The following is an 18,914-nucleotide window of genomic DNA, read 5'->3' as shown; positions in this document are numbered from 1 at the left end:
TCCTCCCCCCCCCCCCCCCCCAGAAGCGAAGCAAAGCAAAGCAAAGCAAAGCAAAGCAAAGCAAAGCAAAGCAAAGCAAAGCCAAAGCAAAGCCAAAGCAAACCCTCCCCCCCATCCAACAAGCACCCAGAGCAGCCAAGCTTCGCCGTAAGGTACTTCTTCTTGGTTTTAAAAGAAAGAAGCAATCACTTTGAACACCGCTCAGCTCTGTCATTTCAGCTGCCGGAGAGACAGGGGGACACCATATTTCTGGGGTGGCTTTCTACATCTCCCCTACCTGCTGGCACTCTCTTTTTCTGACCTCCACTGACACCTGCTGCTGCTGCTGCTGCTGCTGCATAAAAAGGGAGAGGTGCCCTGTCCTGCTGGCAAACGTGACACTTTGGCCCTTACCAGCATGGCTGCTTACCTGGCATTTGCATAAATATAGAAGCAAGCTAACACTGTCTGCTGCTCCATGGATAGAGATAGATATATAGATAGATAGATAGATAGATAGATAGATAGATAGATAGATAGATAGAGATTGTTTTTTGCACAGCTCAGCAGATAGTCTGCAATCTGTTGCTTTTAAATGCTGCTCTTTGTTACTTTGGAGCCTAGAAACTCTAGAACGTACTGTACACTCCCTTTGTGATATCATCACAGGGGGTTGTCTGGCTACAGAGACCCAGACATACCATGTAGAACTAGGGTGGGGAGGGGGTGAAATAAAAACCCCATATCATATCCTGCAAGCAAGGACCGTCCATTTTTTCAAATCCAGATTTGATTGTAAATGTGCTGTTTTTTTCATAAATATATATATACAGTACACAGTATTTGTTTCCCTATTTCCCAATCCACCTGTGAACTTATTCCTAAACGTCTGTGCAGGTACATCATTGTCATTTGTCCCTGTTTGAGATGTTGCTAGCTGGCTATTTATTGTACATGGTGCTCCTTTTTGCCAGCAGTTATTGACCATGCCCAAAGCCCAAGCAGTGGGAATAGCAGCAGCTTGTCTGAACAAACACCTGTTTCTGTTTTTTGTAACCATCCAAAAACAGGGGAGAGCGCGCACGCAGTCCCCCACTACCAGAAATTGTGCAGTCGAGTTTCCCGCATGTGGGGAAATCGCAGAGGTCAGCTAGCTCCAAGTGCAATGAGCTAGCCTCGCCCTGGGAGAGCCACCTGCTGGAGCATGGCTTAAAACTCCCCTGCCAGGTAAGTATGAGTTGCAATGGCGCGCTGGGGGCAACTAGCCCTGTCCCAGGACAACTGTCACCCTTGTGGAGAGAGCAGCTTGGTCATTGGTGCAGCAAGCAACACAGTACCTGAGGCCTAGTATCTGAGCCGCTGCAGCCAGCACCTGCAGCAAGGAGCAGCCTAGGCCATTCCATGCAAACATTTGTGCTGCAGCAGCAGCAGCAGCAGCAGCAGCAGCAGCAGCAATGAATATTTGTCAAACAACATAGATCCAAGACACCCCGTCCTCCTCCTCCCCCCCCCCCCCCCCCCCCAGAAGCGAAGCAAAGCAAAGCAAAGCAAAGCAAAGCCAAAGCAAACCCTCCCCCCCATCCAACAAGCACCCAGAGCAGCCAAGCTTCGCCGTAAGGTACTTCTTCTTGGTTTTAAAAGAAAGAAGCAATCACTTTGAACACCGCTCAGCTCTGTCATTTCAGCTGCCGGAGAGACAGGGGGACACCATATTTCTGGGGTGGCTTTCTACATCTCCCCTACCTGCTGGCACTCTCTTTTTCTGACCTCCACTGACACCTGCTGCTGCTGCTGCTGCTGCTGCATAAAAAGGGAGAGGTGCCCTGTCCTGCTGGCAAACGTGACACTTTGGCCCTTACCAGCATGGCTGCTTACCTGGCATTTGCATAAATATAGAAGCAAGCTAACACTGTCTGCTGCTCCATGGATAGAGATAGATATATAGATAGATAGATAGATAGATAGATAGATAGATAGATAGATAGAGATTGTTTTTTGCACAGCTCAGCAGATAGTCTGCAATCTGTTGCTTTTAAATGCTGCTCTTTGTTACTTTGGAGCCTAGAAACTCTAGAACGTACTGTACACTCCCTTTGTGATATCATCACAGGGGGTTGTCTGGCTACAGAGACCCAGACATACCATGTAGAACTAGGGTGGGGAGGGGGTGAAATAAAAACCCCATATCATATCCTGCAAGCAAGGACCGTCCATTTTTTCAAATCCAGATTTGATTGTAAATGTGCTGTTTTTTTCATAAATATATATATACAGTACACAGTATTTGTTTCCCTATTTCCCAATCCACCTGTGAACTTATTCCTAAACGTCTGTGCAGGTACATCATTGTCATTTGTCCCTGTTTGAGATGTTGCTAGCTGGCTATTTATTGTACATGGTGCTCCTTTTTGCCAGCAGTTATTGACCATGCCCAAAGCCCAAGCAGTGGGAATAGCAGCAGCTTGTCTGAACAAACACCTGTTTCTGTTTTTTGTAACCATCCAAAAACAGGGGAGAGCGCGCACGCAGTCCCCCACTACCAGAAATTGTGCAGTCGAGTTTCCCGCATGTGGGGAAATCGCAGAGGTCAGCTAGCTCCAAGTGCAATGAGCTAGCCTCGCCCTGGGAGAGCCACCTGCTGGAGCATGGCTTAAAACTCCCCTGCCAGGTAAGTATGAGTTGCAATGGCGCGCTGGGGGCAACTAGCCCTGTCCCAGGACAACTGTCACCCTTGTGGAGAGAGCAGCTTGGTCATTGGTGCAGCAAGCAACACAGTACCTGAGGCCTAGTATCTGAGCCGCTGCAGCCAGCACCTGCAGCAAGGAGCAGCCTAGGCCATTCCATGCAAACATTTGTGCTGCAGCAGCAGCAGCAGCAGCAGCAGCAGCAGCAATGAATATTTGTCAAACAACATAGATCCAAGACACCCCGTCCTCCTCCCCCCCCCCCCCCCCAGAAGCGAAGCAAAGCAAAGCAAAGCAAAGCAAAGCAAAGCAAAGCAAAGCAAAGCAAAGCAAAGCCAAAGCAAAGCCAAAGCAAACCCTCCCCCCCATCCAACAAGCACCCAGAGCAGCCAAGCTTCGCCGTAAGGTACTTCTTCTTGGTTTTAAAAGAAAGAAGCAATCACTTTGAACACCGCTCAGCTCTGTCATTTCAGCTGCCGGAGAGACAGGGGGACACCATATTTCTGGGGTGGCTTTCTACATCTCCCCTACCTGCTGGCACTCTCTTTTTCTGACCTCCACTGACACCTGCTGCTGCTGCTGCTGCTGCTGCATAAAAAGGGAGAGGTGCCCTGTCCTGCTGGCAAACGTGACACTTTGGCCCTTACCAGCATGGCTGCTTACCTGGCATTTGCATAAATATAGAAGCAAGCTAACACTGTCTGCTGCTCCATGGATAGAGATAGATATATAGATAGATAGATAGATAGATAGATAGATAGATAGATAGATAGATAGAGATTGTTTTTTGCACAGCTCAGCAGATAGTCTGCAATCTGTTGCTTTTAAATGCTGCTCTTTGTTACTTTGGAGCCTAGAAACTCTAGAACGTACTGTACACTCCCTTTGTGATATCATCACAGGGGGTTGTCTGGCTACAGAGACCCAGACATACCATGTAGAACTAGGGTGGGGAGGGGGTGAAATAAAAACCCCATATCATATCCTGCAAGCAAGGACCGTCCATTTTTTCAAATCCAGATTTGATTGTAAATGTGCTGTTTTTTTCATAAATATATATATACAGTACACAGTATTTGTTTCCCTATTTCCCAATCCACCTGTGAACTTATTCCTAAACGTCTGTGCAGGTACATCATTGTCATTTGTCCCTGTTTGAGATGTTGCTAGCTGGCTATTTATTGTACATGGTGCTCCTTTTTGCCAGCAGTTATTGACCATGCCCAAAGCCCAAGCAGTGGGAATAGCAGCAGCTTGTCTGAACAAACACCTGTTTCTGTTTTTTGTAACCATCCAAAAACAGGGGAGAGCGCACACGCAGTCCCCCACTACCAGAAATTGTGCAGTCGAGTTTCCCGCATGTGGGGAAATCGCAGAGGTCAGCTAGCTCCAAGTGCAATGAGCTAGCCTCGCCCTGGGAGAGCCACCTGCTGGAGCATGGCTTAAAACTCCCCTGCCAGGTAAGTATGAGTTGCAATGGCGCGCTGGGGGCAACTAGCCCTGTCCCAGGACAACTGTCACCCTTGTGGAGAGAGCAGCTTGGTCATTGGTGCAGCAAGCAACACAGTACCTGAGGCCTAGTATCTGAGCCGCTGCAGCCAGCACCTGCAGCAAGGAGCAGCCTAGGCCATTCCATGCAAACATTTGTGCTGCAGCAGCAGCAGCAGCAGCAGCAGCAGCAGCAGCAATGAATATTTGTCAAACAACATAGATCCAAGACACCCCGTCCTCCTCCTCCCCCCCCCCCCCCCCCCCCCAGAAGCGAAGCAAAGCAAAGCAAAGCAAAGCAAAGCCAAAGCAAACCCTCCCCCCCATCCAACAAGCACCCAGAGCAGCCAAGCTTCGCCGTAAGGTACTTCTTCTTGGTTTTAAAAGAAAGAAGCAATCACTTTGAACACCGCTCAGCTCTGTCATTTCAGCTGCCGGAGAGACAGGGGGACACCATATTTCTGGGGTGGCTTTCTACATCTCCCCTACCTGCTGGCACTCTCTTTTTCTGACCTCCACTGACACCTGCTGCTGCTGCTGCTGCTGCTGCATAAAAAGGGAGAGGTGCCCTGTCCTGCTGGCAAACGTGACACTTTGGCCCTTACCAGCATGGCTGCTTACCTGGCATTTGCATAAATATAGAAGCAAGCTAACACTGTCTGCTGCTCCATGGATAGAGATAGATATATAGATAGATAGATAGATAGATAGATAGATAGATAGATAGAGATTGTTTTTTGCACAGCTCAGCAGATAGTCTGCAATCTGTTGCTTTTAAATGCTGCTCTTTGTTACTTTGGAGCCTAGAAACTCTAGAACGTACTGTACACTCCCTTTGTGATATCATCACAGGGGGTTGTCTGGCTACAGAGACCCAGACATACCATGTAGAACTAGGGTGGGGAGGGGGTGAAATAAAAACCCCATATCATATCCTGCAAGCAAGGACCGTCCATTTTTTCAAATCCAGATTTGATTGTAAATGTGCTGTTTTTTTCATAAATATATATATACAGTACACAGTATTTGTTTCCCTATTTCCCAATCCACCTGTGAACTTATTCCTAAACGTCTGTGCAGGTACATCATTGTCATTTGTCCCTGTTTGAGATGTTGCTAGCTGGCTATTTATTGTACATGGTGCTCCTTTTTGCCAGCAGTTATTGACCATGCCCAAAGCCCAAGCAGTGGGAATAGCAGCAGCTTGTCTGAACAAACACCTGTTTCTGTTTTTTGTAACCATCCAAAAACAGGGGAGAGCGCGCACGCAGTCCCCCACTACCAGAAATTGTGCAGTCGAGTTTCCCGCATGTGGGGAAATCGCAGAGGTCAGCTAGCTCCAAGTGCAATGAGCTAGCCTCGCCCTGGGAGAGCCACCTGCTGGAGCATGGCTTAAAACTCCCCTGCCAGGTAAGTATGAGTTGCAATGGCGCGCTGGGGGCAACTAGCCCTGTCCCAGGACAACTGTCACCCTTGTGGAGAGAGCAGCTTGGTCATTGGTGCAGCAAGCAACACAGTACCTGAGGCCTAGTATCTGAGCCGCTGCAGCCAGCACCTGCAGCAAGGAGCAGCCTAGGCCATTCCATGCAAACATTTGTGCTGCAGCAGCAGCAGCAGCAGCAGCAGCAGCAATGAATATTTGTCAAACAACATAGATCCAAGACACCCCGTCCTCCTCCCCCCCCCCCCCCCCAGAAGCGAAGCAAAGCAAAGCAAAGCAAAGCAAAGCAAAGCCAAAGCAAAGCAAAGCCAAAGCAAAGCCAAAGCAAAGCCAAAGCAAACCCTCCCCCCCATCCAACAAGCACCCAGAGCAGCCAAGCTTCGCCGTAAGGTACTTCTTCTTGGTTTTAAAAGAAAGAAGCAATCACTTTGAACACCGCTCAGCTCTGTCATTTCAGCTGCCGGAGAGACAGGGGGACACCATATTTCTGGGGTGGCTTTCTACATCTCCCCTACCTGCTGGCACTCTCTTTTTCTGACCTCCACTGACACCTGCTGCTGCTGCTGCTGCTGCTGCATAAAAAGGGAGAGGTGCCCTGTCCTGCTGGCAAACGTGACACTTTGGCCCTTACCAGCATGGCTGCTTACCTGGCATTTGCATAAATATAGAAGCAAGCTAACACTGTCTGCTGCTCCATGGATAGAGATAGATATATAGATAGATAGATAGATAGATAGATAGATAGATAGATAGATAGAGATTGTTTTTTGCACAGCTCAGCAGATAGTCTGCAATCTGTTGCTTTTAAATGCTGCTCTTTGTTACTTTGGAGCCTAGAAACTCTAGAACGTACTGTACACTCCCTTTGTGATATCATCACAGGGGGTTGTCTGGCTACAGAGACCCAGACATACCATGTAGAACTAGGGTGGGGAGGGGGTGAAATAAAAACCCCATATCATATCCTGCAAGCAAGGACCGTCCATTTTTTCAAATCCAGATTTGATTGTAAATGTGCTGTTTTTTTCATAAATATATATATACAGTACACAGTATTTGTTTCCCTATTTCCCAATCCACCTGTGAACTTATTCCTAAACGTCTGTGCAGGTACATCATTGTCATTTGTCCCTGTTTGAGATGTTGCTAGCTGGCTATTTATTGTACATGGTGCTCCTTTTTGCCAGCAGTTATTGACCATGCCCAAAGCCCAAGCAGTGGGAATAGCAGCAGCTTGTCTGAACAAACACCTGTTTCTGTTTTTTGTAACCATCCAAAAACAGGGGAGAGCGCGCACGCAGTCCCCCACTACCAGAAATTGTGCAGTCGAGTTTCCCGCATGTGGGGAAATCGCAGAGGTCAGCTAGCTCCAAGTGCAATGAGCTAGCCTCGCCCTGGGAGAGCCACCTGCTGGAGCATGGCTTAAAACTCCCCTGCCAGGTAAGTATGAGTTGCAATGGCGCGCTGGGGGCAACTAGCCCTGTCCCAGGACAACTGTCACCCTTGTGGAGAGAGCAGCTTGGTCATTGGTGCAGCAAGCAACACAGTACCTGAGGCCTAGTATCTGAGCCGCTGCAGCCAGCACCTGCAGCAAGGAGCAGCCTAGGCCATTCCATGCAAACATTTGTGCTGCAGCAGCAGCAGCAGCAGCAGCAGCAGCAGCAATGAATATTTGTCAAACAACATAGATCCAAGACACCCCGTCCTCCTCCTCCCCCCCCCCCCCCCAGAAGCGAAGCAAAGCAAAGCAAAGCAAAGCAAAGCCAAAGCAAACCCTCCCCCCCATCCAACAAGCACCCAGAGCAGCCAAGCTTCGCCGTAAGGTACTTCTTCTTGGTTTTAAAAGAAAGAAGCAATCACTTTGAACACCGCTCAGCTCTGTCATTTCAGCTGCCGGAGAGACAGGGGGACACCATATTTCTGGGGTGGCTTTCTACATCTCCCCTACCTGCTGGCACTCTCTTTTTCTGACCTCCACTGACACCTGCTGCTGCTGCTGCTGCTGCTGCATAAAAAGGGAGAGGTGCCCTGTCCTGCTGGCAAACGTGACACTTTGGCCCTTACCAGCATGGCTGCTTACCTGGCATTTGCATAAATATAGAAGCAAGCTAACACTGTCTGCTGCTCCATGGATAGAGATAGATATATAGATAGATAGATAGATAGATAGATAGATAGATAGATAGATAGATAGATAGAGATTGTTTTTTGCACAGCTCAGCAGATAGTCTGCAATCTGTTGCTTTTAAATGCTGCTCTTTGTTACTTTGGAGCCTAGAAACTCTAGAACGTACTGTACACTCCCTTTGTGATATCATCACAGGGGGTTGTCTGGCTACAGAGACCCAGACATACCATGTAGAACTAGGGTGGGGAGGGGGTGAAATAAAAACCCCATATCATATCCTGCAAGCAAGGACCGTCCATTTTTTCAAATCCAGATTTGATTGTAAATGTGCTGTTTTTTTCATAAATATATATATACAGTACACAGTATTTGTTTCCCTATTTCCCAATCCACCTGTGAACTTATTCCTAAACGTCTGTGCAGGTACATCATTGTCATTTGTCCCTGTTTGAGATGTTGCTAGCTGGCTATTTATTGTACATGGTGCTCCTTTTTGCCAGCAGTTATTGACCATGCCCAAAGCCCAAGCAGTGGGAATAGCAGCAGCTTGTCTGAACAAACACCTGTTTCTGTTTTTTGTAACCATCCAAAAACAGGGGAGAGCGCGCACGCAGTCCCCCACTACCAGAAATTGTGCAGTCGAGTTTCCCGCATGTGGGGAAATCGCAGAGGTCAGCTAGCTCCAAGTGCAATGAGCTAGCCTCGCCCTGGGAGAGCCACCTGCTGGAGCATGGCTTAAAACTCCCCTGCCAGGTAAGTATGAGTTGCAATGGCGCGCTGGGGGCAACTAGCCCTGTCCCAGGACAACTGTCACCCTTGTGGAGAGAGCAGCTTGGTCATTGGTGCAGCAAGCAACACAGTACCTGAGGCCTAGTATCTGAGCCGCTGCAGCCAGCACCTGCAGCAAGGAGCAGCCTAGGCCATTCCATGCAAACATTTGTGCTGCAGCAGCAGCAGCAGCAGCAGCAGCAGCAGCAATGAATATTTGTCAAACAACATAGATCCAAGACACCCCGTCCTCCTCCTCCCCCCCCCCCCCCCCCAGAAGCGAAGCAAAGCAAAGCAAAGCAAAGCAAAGCCAAAGCAAACCCTCCCCCCCATCCAACAAGCACCCAGAGCAGCCAAGCTTCGCCGTAAGGTACTTCTTCTTGGTTTTAAAAGAAAGAAGCAATCACTTTGAACACCGCTCAGCTCTGTCATTTCAGCTGCCGGAGAGACAGGGGGACACCATATTTCTGGGGTGGCTTTCTACATCTCCCCTACCTGCTGGCACTCTCTTTTTCTGACCTCCACTGACACCTGCTGCTGCTGCTGCTGCTGCTGCATAAAAAGGGAGAGGTGCCCTGTCCTGCTGGCAAACGTGACACTTTGGCCCTTACCAGCATGGCTGCTTACCTGGCATTTGCATAAATATAGAAGCAAGCTAACACTGTCTGCTGCTCCATGGATAGAGATAGATATATAGATAGATAGATAGATAGATAGATAGATAGATAGATAGATAGATAGATAGAGATTGTTTTTTGCACAGCTCAGCAGATAGTCTGCAATCTGTTGCTTTTAAATGCTGCTCTTTGTTACTTTGGAGCCTAGAAACTCTAGAACGTACTGTACACTCCCTTTGTGATATCATCACAGGGGGTTGTCTGGCTACAGAGACCCAGACATACCATGTAGAACTAGGGTGGGGAGGGGGTGAAATAAAAACCCCATATCATATCCTGCAAGCAAGGACCGTCCATTTTTTCAAATCCAGATTTGATTGTAAATGTGCTGTTTTTTTCATAAATATATATATACAGTACACAGTATTTGTTTCCCTATTTCCCAATCCACCTGTGAACTTATTCCTAAACGTCTGTGCAGGTACATCATTGTCATTTGTCCCTGTTTGAGATGTTGCTAGCTGGCTATTTATTGTACATGGTGCTCCTTTTTGCCAGCAGTTATTGACCATGCCCAAAGCCCAAGCAGTGGGAATAGCAGCAGCTTGTCTGAACAAACACCTGTTTCTGTTTTTTGTAACCATCCAAAAACAGGGGAGAGCGCGCACGCAGTCCCCCACTACCAGAAATTGTGCAGTCGAGTTTCCCGCATGTGGGGAAATCGCAGAGGTCAGCTAGCTCCAAGTGCAATGAGCTAGCCTCGCCCTGGGAGAGCCACCTGCTGGAGCATGGCTTAAAACTCCCCTGCCAGGTAAGTATGAGTTGCAATGGCGCGCTGGGGGCAACTAGCCCTGTCCCAGGACAACTGTCACCCTTGTGGAGAGAGCAGCTTGGTCATTGGTGCAGCAAGCAACACAGTACCTGAGGCCTAGTATCTGAGCCGCTGCAGCCAGCACCTGCAGCAAGGAGCAGCCTAGGCCATTCCATGCAAACATTTGTGCTGCAGCAGCAGCAGCAGCAGCAGCAGCAGCAATGAATATTTGTCAAACAACATAGATCCAAGACACCCCGTCCTCCTCCCCCCCCCCCCCCCAGAAGCGAAGCAAAGCAAAGCAAAGCAAAGCCAAAGCAAACCCTCCCCCCCATCCAACAAGCACCCAGAGCAGCCAAGCTTCGCCGTAAGGTACTTCTTCTTGGTTTTAAAAGAAAGAAGCAATCACTTTGAACACCGCTCAGCTCTGTCATTTCAGCTGCCGGAGAGACAGGGGGACACCATATTTCTGGGGTGGCTTTCTACATCTCCCCTACCTGCTGGCACTCTCTTTTTCTGACCTCCACTGACACCTGCTGCTGCTGCTGCTGCTGCTGCATAAAAAGGGAGAGGTGCCCTGTCCTGCTGGCAAACGTGACACTTTGGCCCTTACCAGCATGGCTGCTTACCTGGCATTTGCATAAATATAGAAGCAAGCTAACACTGTCTGCTGCTCCATGGATAGAGATAGATATATAGATAGATAGATAGATAGATAGATAGATAGATAGAGATTGTTTTTTGCACAGCTCAGCAGATAGTCTGCAATCTGTTGCTTTTAAATGCTGCTCTTTGTTACTTTGGAGCCTAGAAACTCTAGAACGTACTGTACACTCCCTTTGTGATATCATCACAGGGGGTTGTCTGGCTACAGAGACCCAGACATACCATGTAGAACTAGGGTGGGGAGGGGGTGAAATAAAAACCCCATATCATATCCTGCAAGCAAGGACCGTCCATTTTTTCAAATCCAGATTTGATTGTAAATGTGCTGTTTTTTTCATAAATATATATATACAGTACACAGTATTTGTTTCCCTATTTCCCAATCCACCTGTGAACTTATTCCTAAACGTCTGTGCAGGTACATCATTGTCATTTGTCCCTGTTTGAGATGTTGCTAGCTGGCTATTTATTGTACATGGTGCTCCTTTTTGCCAGCAGTTATTGACCATGCCCAAAGCCCAAGCAGTGGGAATAGCAGCAGCTTGTCTGAACAAACACCTGTTTCTGTTTTTTGTAACCATCCAAAAACAGGGGAGAGCGCGCACGCAGTCCCCCACTACCAGAAATTGTGCAGTCGAGTTTCCCGCATGTGGGGAAATCGCAGAGGTCAGCTAGCTCCAAGTGCAATGAGCTAGCCTCGCCCTGGGAGAGCCACCTGCTGGAGCATGGCTTAAAACTCCCCTGCCAGGTAAGTATGAGTTGCAATGGCGCGCTGGGGGCAACTAGCCCTGTCCCAGGACAACTGTCACCCTTGTGGAGAGAGCAGCTTGGTCATTGGTGCAGCAAGCAACACAGTACCTGAGGCCTAGTATCTGAGCCGCTGCAGCCAGCACCTGCAGCAAGGAGCAGCCTAGGCCATTCCATGCAAACATTTGTGCTGCAGCAGCAGCAGCAGCAGCAGCAATGAATATTTGTCAAACAACATAGATCCAAGACACCCCGTCCTCCTCCCCCCCCCCCCCCCCCCAGAAGCGAAGCGAAGCGAAGCAAAGCAAAGCAAAGCAAAGCAAAGCAAAGCAAAGCAAAGCAAAGCAAAGCAAAGCAAAGCAAAGCCAAACCAAACCCTCCCCCCCATCCAACAAGCACCCAGAGCAGCCAAGCTTCGCCGTAAGGTACTTCTTCTTGGTTTTAAAAGAAAGAAGCAATCACTTTGAACACCGCTCAGCTCTGTCATTTCAGCTGCCGGAGAGACAGGGGGACACCATATTTCTGGGGTGGCTTTCTACATCTCCCCTACCTGCTGGCACTCTCTTTTTCTGACCTCCACTGACACCTGCTGCTGCTGCATAAAAAGGGAGAGGTGCCCTGTCCTGCTGCCAAACGTGACACTTTGGCCCTTACCAGCATGGCTGCTTACCTGGCATTTGCATAAATATAGAAGCAAGCTAACACTGTCTGCTGCTCCATGGATAGAGATAGATAGATAGATAGATAGATAGATAGATAGATAGAGATTGTTTTTTGCACAGCTCAGCAGATAGTCTGCAATCTGTTGCTTTTAAATGCTGCTCTTTGTTACTTTGGAGCCTAGAAACTCTAGAACGTACTGTACACTCCCTTTGTGATATCATCACAGGGGGTTGTCTGGCTACAGAGACCCAGACATACCATGTAGAACTAGGGTGGGGAGGGGGTGAAATAAAAACCCCATATCATATCCTGCAAGCAAGGACCGTCCATTTTTTCAAATCCAGATTTGATTGTAAATGTGCTGTTTTTTTCATAAATATATATATACAGTACACAGTATTTGTTTCCCTATTTCCCAATCCACCTGTGAACTTATTCCTAAACGTCTGTGCAGGTACATCATTGTCATTTGTCCCTGTTTGAGATGTTGCTAGCTGGCTATTTATTGTACATGGTGCTCCTTTTTGCCAGCAGTTATTGACCATGCCCAAAGCCCAAGCAGTGGGAATAGCAGCAGCTTGTCTGAACAAACACCTGTTTCTGTTTTTTGTAACCATCCAAAAACAGGGGAGAGCGCGCACGCAGTCCCCCACTACCAGAAATTGTGCAGTCGAGTTTCCCGCATGTGGGGAAATCGCAGAGGTCAGCTAGCTCCAAGTGCAATGAGCTAGCCTCGCCCTGGGAGAGCCACCTGCTGGAGCATGGCTTAAAACTCCCCTGCCAGGTAAGTATGAGTTGCAATGGCGCGCTGGGGGCAACTAGCCCTGTCCCAGGACAACTGTCACCCTTGTGGAGAGAGCAGCTTGGTCATTGGTGCAGCAAGCAACACAGTACCTGAGGCCTAGTATCTGAGCCGCTGCAGCCAGCACCTGCAGCAAGGAGCAGCCTAGGCCATTCCATGCAAACATTTGTGCTGCAGCAGCAGCAGCAGCAGCAGCAATGAATATTTGTCAAACAACATAGATCCAAGACACCCCGTCCTCCTCCCCCCCCCCCCCCCCCCAGAAGCGAAGCGAAGCGAAGCAAAGCAAAGCAAAGCAAAGCAAAGCAAAGCAAAGCAAAGCAAAGCAAAGCAAAGCAAAGCAAAGCAAAGCAAAGCCAAACCAAACCCTCCCCCCCATCCAACAAGCACCCAGAGCAGCCAAGCTTCGCCGTAAGGTACTTCTTCTTGGTTTTAAAAGAAAGAAGCAATCACTTTGAACACCGCTCAGCTCTGTCATTTCAGCTGCCGGAGAGACAGGGGGACACCATATTTCTGGGGTGGCTTTCTACATCTCCCCTACCTGCTGGCACTCTCTTTTTCTGACCTCCACTGACACCTGCTGCTGCTGCATAAAAAGGGAGAGGTGCCCTGTCCTGCTGCCAAACGTGACACTTTGGCCCTTACCAGCATGGCTGCTTACCTGGCATTTGCATAAATATAGAAGCAAGCTAACACTGTCTGCTGCTCCATGGATAGAGATAGATAGATAGATAGATAGATAGATAGATAGATAGAGATTGTTTTTTGCACAGCTCAGCAGATAGTCTGCAATCTGTTGCTTTTAAATGCTGCTCTTTGTTACTTTGGAGCCTAGAAACTCTAGAACGTACTGTACACTCCCTTTGTGATATCATCACAGGGGGTTGTCTGGCTACAGAGACCCAGACATACCATGTAGAACTAGGGTGGGGAGGGGGTGAAATAAAAACCCCATATCATATCCTGCAAGCAAGGACCGTCCATTTTTTCAAATCCAGATTTGATTGTAAATGTGCTGTTTTTTTCATAAATATATATATACAGTACACAGTATTTGTTTCCCTATTTCCCAATCCACCTGTGAACTTATTCCTAAACGTCTGTGCAGGTACATCATTGTCATTTGTCCCTGTTTGAGATGTTGCTAGCTGGCTATTTATTGTACATGGTGCTCCTTTTTGCCAGCAGTTATTGACCATGCCCAAAGCCCAAGCAGTGGGAATAGCAGCAGCTTGTCTGAACAAACACCTGTTTCTGTTTTTTGTAACCATCCAAAAACAGGGGAGAGCGCGCACGCAGTCCCCCACTACCAGAAATTGTGCAGTCGAGTTTCCCGCATGTGGGGAAATCGCAGAGGTCAGCTAGCTCCAAGTGCAATGAGCTAGCCTCGCCCTGGGAGAGCCACCTGCTGGAGCATGGCTTAAAACTCCCCTGCCAGGTAAGTATGAGTTGCAATGGCGCGCTGGGGGCAACTAGCCCTGTCCCAGGACAACTGTCACCCTTGTGGAGAGAGCAGCTTGGTCATTGGTGCAGCAAGCAACACAGTACCTGAGGCCTAGTATCTGAGCCGCTGCAGCCAGCACCTGCAGCAAGGAGCAGCCTAGGCCATTCCATGCAAACATTTGTGCTGCAGCAGCAGCAGCAGCAGCAGCAGCAGCAATGAATATTTGTCAAACAACATAGATCCAAGACACCCCGTCCTCCTCCCCCCCCCCCCCCCAGAAGCGAAGCAAAGCAAAGCAAAGCAAAGCCAAAGCAAACCCTCCCCCCCATCCAACAAGCACCCAGAGCAGCCAAGCTTCGCCGTAAGGTACTTCTTCTTGGTTTTAAAAGAAAGAAGCAATCACTTTGAACACCGCTCAGCTCTGTCATTTCAGCTGCCGGAGAGACAGGGGGACACCATATTTCTGGGGTGGCTTTCTACATCTCCCCTACCTGCTGGCACTCTCTTTTTCTGACCTCCACTGACACCTGCTGCTGCTGCTGCTGCTGCTGCATAAAAAGGGAGAGGTGCCCTGTCCTGCTGGCAAACGTGACACTTTGGCCCTTACCAGCATGGCTGCTTACCTGGCATTTGCATAAATATAGAAGCAAGCTAACACTGTCTGCTGCTCCATGGATAGAGATAGATATATAGATAGATAGATAGATAGATAGATAGATAGATAGAGATTGTTTTTTGCACAGCTCAGCAGATAGTCTGCAATCTGTTGCTTTTAAATGCTGCTCTTTGTTACTTTGGAGCCTAGAAACTCTAGAACGTACTGTACACTCCCTTTGTGATATCATCACAGGGGGTTGTCTGGCTACAGAGACCCAGACATACCATGTAGAACTAGGGTGGGGAGGGGGTGAAATAAAAACCCCATATCATATCCTGCAAGCAAGGACCGTCCATTTTTTCAAATCCAGATTTGATTGTAAATGTGCTGTTTTTTTCATAAATATATATATACAGTACACAGTATTTGTTTCCCTATTTCCCAATCCACCTGTGAACTTATTCCTAAACGTCTGTGCAGGTACATCATTGTCATTTGTCCCTGTTTGAGATGTTGCTAGCTGGCTATTTATTGTACATGGTGCTCCTTTTTGCCAGCAGTTATTGACCATGCCCAAAGCCCAAGCAGTGGGAATAGCAGCAGCTTGTCTGAACAAACACCTGTTTCTGTTTTTTGTAACCATCCAAAAACAGGGGAGAGCGCGCACGCAGTCCCCCACTACCAGAAATTGTGCAGTCGAGTTTCCCGCATGTGGGGAAATCGCAGAGGTCAGCTAGCTCCAAGTGCAATGAGCTAGCCTCGCCCTGGGAGAGCCACCTGCTGGAGCATGGCTTAAAACTCCCCTGCCAGGTAAGTATGAGTTGCAATGGCGCGCTGGGGGCAACTAGCCCTGTCCCAGGACAACTGTCACCCTTGTGGAGAGAGCAGCTTGGTCATTGGTGCAGCAAGCAACACAGTACCTGAGGCCTAGTATCTGAGCCGCTGCAGCCAGCACCTGCAGCAAGGAGCAGCCTAGGCCATTCCATGCAAACATTTGTGCTGCAGCAGCAGCAGCAGCAGCAGCAATGAATATTTGTCAAACAACATAGATCCAAGACACCCCGTCCTCCTCCCCCCCCCCCCCCCCCCAGAAGCGAAGCGAAGCGAAGCAAAGCAAAGCAAAGCAAAGCAAAGCAAAGCAAAGCAAAGCAAAGCAAAGCAAAGCAAAGCAAAGCCAAACCAAACCCTCCCCCCCATCCAACAAGCACCCAGAGCAGCCAAGCTTCGCCGTAAGGTACTTCTTCTTGGTTTTAAAAGAAAGAAGCAATCACTTTGAACACCGCTCAGCTCTGTCATTTCAGCTGCCGGAGAGACAGGGGGACACCATATTTCTGGGGTGGCTTTCTACATCTCCCCTACCTGCTGGCACTCTCTTTTTCTGACCTCCACTGACACCTGCTGCTGCTGCATAAAAAGGGAGAGGTGCCCTGTCCTGCTGCCAAACGTGACACTTTGGCCCTTACCAGCATGGCTGCTTACCTGGCATTTGCATAAATATAGAAGCAAGCTAACACTGTCTGCTGCTCCATGGATAGAGATAGATAGATAGATAGATAGATAGATAGATAGATAGAGATTGTTTTTTGCACAGCTCAGCAGATAGTCTGCAATCTGTTGCTTTTAAATGCTGCTCTTTGTTACTTTGGAGCCTAGAAACTCTAGAACGTACTGTACACTCCCTTTGTGATATCATCACAGGGGGTTGTCTGGCTACAGAGACCCAGACATACCATGTAGAACTAGGGTGGGGAGGGGGTGAAATAAAAACCCCATATCATATCCTGCAAGCAAGGACCGTCCATTTTTTCAAATCCAGATTTGATTGTAAATGTGCTGTTTTTTTCATAAATATATATATACAGTACACAGTATTTGTTTCCCTATTTCCCAATCCACCTGTGAACTTATTCCTAAACGTCTGTGCAGGTACATCATTGTCATTTGTCCCTGTTTGAGATGTTGCTAGCTGGCTATTTATTGTACATGGTGCTCCTTTTTGCCAGCAGTTATTGACCATGCCCAAAGCCCAAGCAGTGGGAATAGCAGCAGCTTGTCTGAACAAACACCTGTTTCTGTTTTTTGTAACCATCCAAAAACAGGGGAGAGCGCGCACGCAGTCCCCCACTACCAGAAATTGTGCAGTCGAGTTTCCCGCATGTGGGGAAATCGCAGAGGTCAGCTAGCTCCAAGTGCAATGAGCTAGCCTCGCCCTGGGAGAGCCACCTGCTGGAGCATGGCTTAAAACTCCCCTGCCAGGTAAGTATGAGTTGCAATGGCGCGCTGGGGGCAACTAGCCCTGTCCCAGGACAACTGTCACCCTTGTGGAGAGAGCAGCTTGGTCATTGGTGCAGCAAGCAACACAGTACCTGAGGCCTAGTATCTGAGCCGCTGCAGCCAGCACCTGCAGCAAGGAGCAGCCTAGGCCATTCCATGCAAACATTTGTGCTGCAGCAGCAGCAGCAGCAGCAGCAATGAATATTTGTCAAACAACATAGATCCAAGACACCCCGTCCTCCTCCCCCCCCCCCCCCCCCCAGAAGCGAAGCGAAGCGAAGCAAAGCAAAGCAAAGCAAAGCAAAGCAAAGCAAAGCAAAGCAAAGCAAAGCAAAGCAAAGCAAAGCAAAGCAAAGCCAAACCAAACCCTCCCCCCCATCCAACAAGCACCCAGAGCAGCCAAGCTTCGCCGTAAGGTACTTCTTCTTGGTTTTAAAAGAAAGAAGCAATCACTTTGAACACCGCTCAGCTCTGTCATTTCAGCTGCCGGAGAGACAGGGGGACACCATATTTCTGGGGTGGCTTTCTACATCTCCCCTACCTGCTGGCACTCTCTTTTTCTGACCTCCACTGACACCTGCTGCTGCTGCATAAAAAGGGAGAGGTGCCCTGTCCTGCTGCCAAACGTGACACTTTGGCCCTTACCAGCATGGCTGCTTACCTGGCATTTGCATAAATATAGAAGCAAGCTAACACTGTCTGCTGCTCCATGGATAGAGATAGATAGATAGATAGATAGATAGATAGATAGATAGAGATTGTTTTTTGCACAGCTCAGCAGATAGTCTGCAATCTGTTGCTTTTAAATGCTGCTCTTTGTTACTTTGGAGCCTAGAAACTCTAGAACGTACTGTACACTCCCTTTGTGATATCATCACAGGGGGTTGTCTGGCTACAGAGACCCAGACATACCATGTAGAACTAGGGTGGGGAGGGGGTGAAATAAAAACCCCATATCATATCCTGCAAGCAAGGACCGTCCATTTTTTCAAATCCAGATTTGATTGTAAATGTGCTGTTTTTTTCATAAATATATATATACAGTACACAGTATTTGTTTCCCTATTTCCCAATCCACCTGTGAACTTATTCCTAAACGTCTGTGCAGGTACATCATTGTCATTTGTCCCTGTTTGAGATGTTGCTAGCTGGCTATTTATTGTACATGGTGCTCCTTTTTGCCAGCAGTTATTGACCATGCCCAAAGCCCAAGCAGTGGGAATAGCAGCAGCTTGTCTGAACAAACACCTGTTTCTGTTTTTTGTAACCATCCAAAAACAGGGGAGAGCGCGCACGCAGTCCCCCACTACCAGAAATTGTGCAGTCGAGTTTCCCGCATGTGGGGAAATCGCAGAGGTCAGCTAGCTCCAAGTGCAATGAGCTAGCCTCGCCCTGGGAGAGCCACCTGCTGGAGCATGGCTTAAAACTCCCCTGCCAGGTAAGTATGAGTTGCAATGGCGCGCTGGGGGCAACTAGCCCTGTCCCAGGACAACTGTCACCCTTGTGGAGAGAGCAGCTTGGTCATTGGTGCAGCAAGCAACACAGTACCTGAGGCCTAGTATCTGAGCCGCTGCAGCCAGCACCTGCAGCAAGGAGCAGCCTAGGCCATTCCATGCAAACATTTGTGCTGCAGCAGCAGCAGCAGCAGCAGCAATGAATATTTGTCAAACAACATAGATCCAAGACACCCCGTCCTCCTCCCCCCCCCCCCCCCCCCCCCCCCAGAAGCGAAGCGAAGCGAAGCAAAGCAAAGCAAAGCAAAGCAAAGCAAAGCAAAGCAAAGCAAAGCAAAGCAAAGCAAAGC

At 48.6% G+C, this 18,914-nt stretch overlaps 13 non-coding genes across 13 annotated transcripts; all 13 read right to left on the bottom strand.

Annotated features, from left to right (window-relative positions):
• Positions 1 to 1,046: 1,046 nt before the first annotated feature.
• Positions 1,047 to 1,214, bottom strand: LOC142468613 (U1 spliceosomal RNA). Its single transcript, XR_012788773.1, has one exon. It is a non-coding gene; the product is annotated as a U1 spliceosomal RNA (small nuclear RNA).
• A 1,273-nt stretch (positions 1,215 to 2,487) lies between these two features.
• On the bottom strand, positions 2,488 to 2,655 carry LOC142468601 (U1 spliceosomal RNA). Its single transcript, XR_012788762.1, has one exon. It is a non-coding gene; the product is annotated as a U1 spliceosomal RNA (small nuclear RNA).
• Positions 2,656 to 3,963: 1,308 nt separating this feature from the next.
• On the bottom strand, positions 3,964 to 4,131 carry LOC142468623 (U1 spliceosomal RNA). Its single transcript, XR_012788782.1, has one exon. It is a non-coding gene; the product is annotated as a U1 spliceosomal RNA (small nuclear RNA).
• Positions 4,132 to 5,401: 1,270 nt separating this feature from the next.
• LOC142468589 (U1 spliceosomal RNA) lies at positions 5,402 to 5,569 on the bottom strand. The gene has a single exon (XR_012788751.1). It is a non-coding gene; the product is annotated as a U1 spliceosomal RNA (small nuclear RNA).
• Positions 5,570 to 6,872: 1,303 nt separating this feature from the next.
• Positions 6,873 to 7,040, bottom strand: LOC142468578 (U1 spliceosomal RNA). Its single transcript, XR_012788740.1, has one exon. It is a non-coding gene; the product is annotated as a U1 spliceosomal RNA (small nuclear RNA).
• A 1,273-nt stretch (positions 7,041 to 8,313) lies between these two features.
• On the bottom strand, positions 8,314 to 8,481 carry LOC142468566 (U1 spliceosomal RNA). Its single transcript, XR_012788729.1, has one exon. It is a non-coding gene; the product is annotated as a U1 spliceosomal RNA (small nuclear RNA).
• Positions 8,482 to 9,756: 1,275 nt separating this feature from the next.
• Positions 9,757 to 9,924, bottom strand: LOC142468555 (U1 spliceosomal RNA). The gene has a single exon (XR_012788718.1). It is a non-coding gene; the product is annotated as a U1 spliceosomal RNA (small nuclear RNA).
• Positions 9,925 to 11,170: 1,246 nt separating this feature from the next.
• Positions 11,171 to 11,338, bottom strand: LOC142468544 (U1 spliceosomal RNA). The gene has a single exon (XR_012788707.1). It is a non-coding gene; the product is annotated as a U1 spliceosomal RNA (small nuclear RNA).
• Positions 11,339 to 12,616: 1,278 nt separating this feature from the next.
• On the bottom strand, positions 12,617 to 12,784 carry LOC142468532 (U1 spliceosomal RNA). Its single transcript, XR_012788696.1, has one exon. It is a non-coding gene; the product is annotated as a U1 spliceosomal RNA (small nuclear RNA).
• A 1,288-nt stretch (positions 12,785 to 14,072) lies between these two features.
• Positions 14,073 to 14,240, bottom strand: LOC142468520 (U1 spliceosomal RNA). The gene has a single exon (XR_012788685.1). It is a non-coding gene; the product is annotated as a U1 spliceosomal RNA (small nuclear RNA).
• A 1,246-nt stretch (positions 14,241 to 15,486) lies between these two features.
• Positions 15,487 to 15,654, bottom strand: LOC142468689 (U1 spliceosomal RNA). Its single transcript, XR_012788846.1, has one exon. It is a non-coding gene; the product is annotated as a U1 spliceosomal RNA (small nuclear RNA).
• A 1,278-nt stretch (positions 15,655 to 16,932) lies between these two features.
• Positions 16,933 to 17,100, bottom strand: LOC142468678 (U1 spliceosomal RNA). Its single transcript, XR_012788835.1, has one exon. It is a non-coding gene; the product is annotated as a U1 spliceosomal RNA (small nuclear RNA).
• A 1,288-nt stretch (positions 17,101 to 18,388) lies between these two features.
• LOC142468666 (U1 spliceosomal RNA) lies at positions 18,389 to 18,556 on the bottom strand. The gene has a single exon (XR_012788824.1). It is a non-coding gene; the product is annotated as a U1 spliceosomal RNA (small nuclear RNA).
• Positions 18,557 to 18,914: the final 358 nt, after the last annotated feature.

Source organism: Ascaphus truei, chromosome 17 (assembly GCF_040206685.1).
Source record: "Ascaphus truei isolate aAscTru1 chromosome 17, aAscTru1.hap1, whole genome shotgun sequence".
Taxonomy (NCBI): Eukaryota; Metazoa; Chordata; class Amphibia; order Anura; family Ascaphidae; genus Ascaphus; species Ascaphus truei.
The sequence above is the reverse complement of the archived record's forward strand: the minus strand, read 5'-3'. Positions and strand labels throughout refer to the sequence as shown.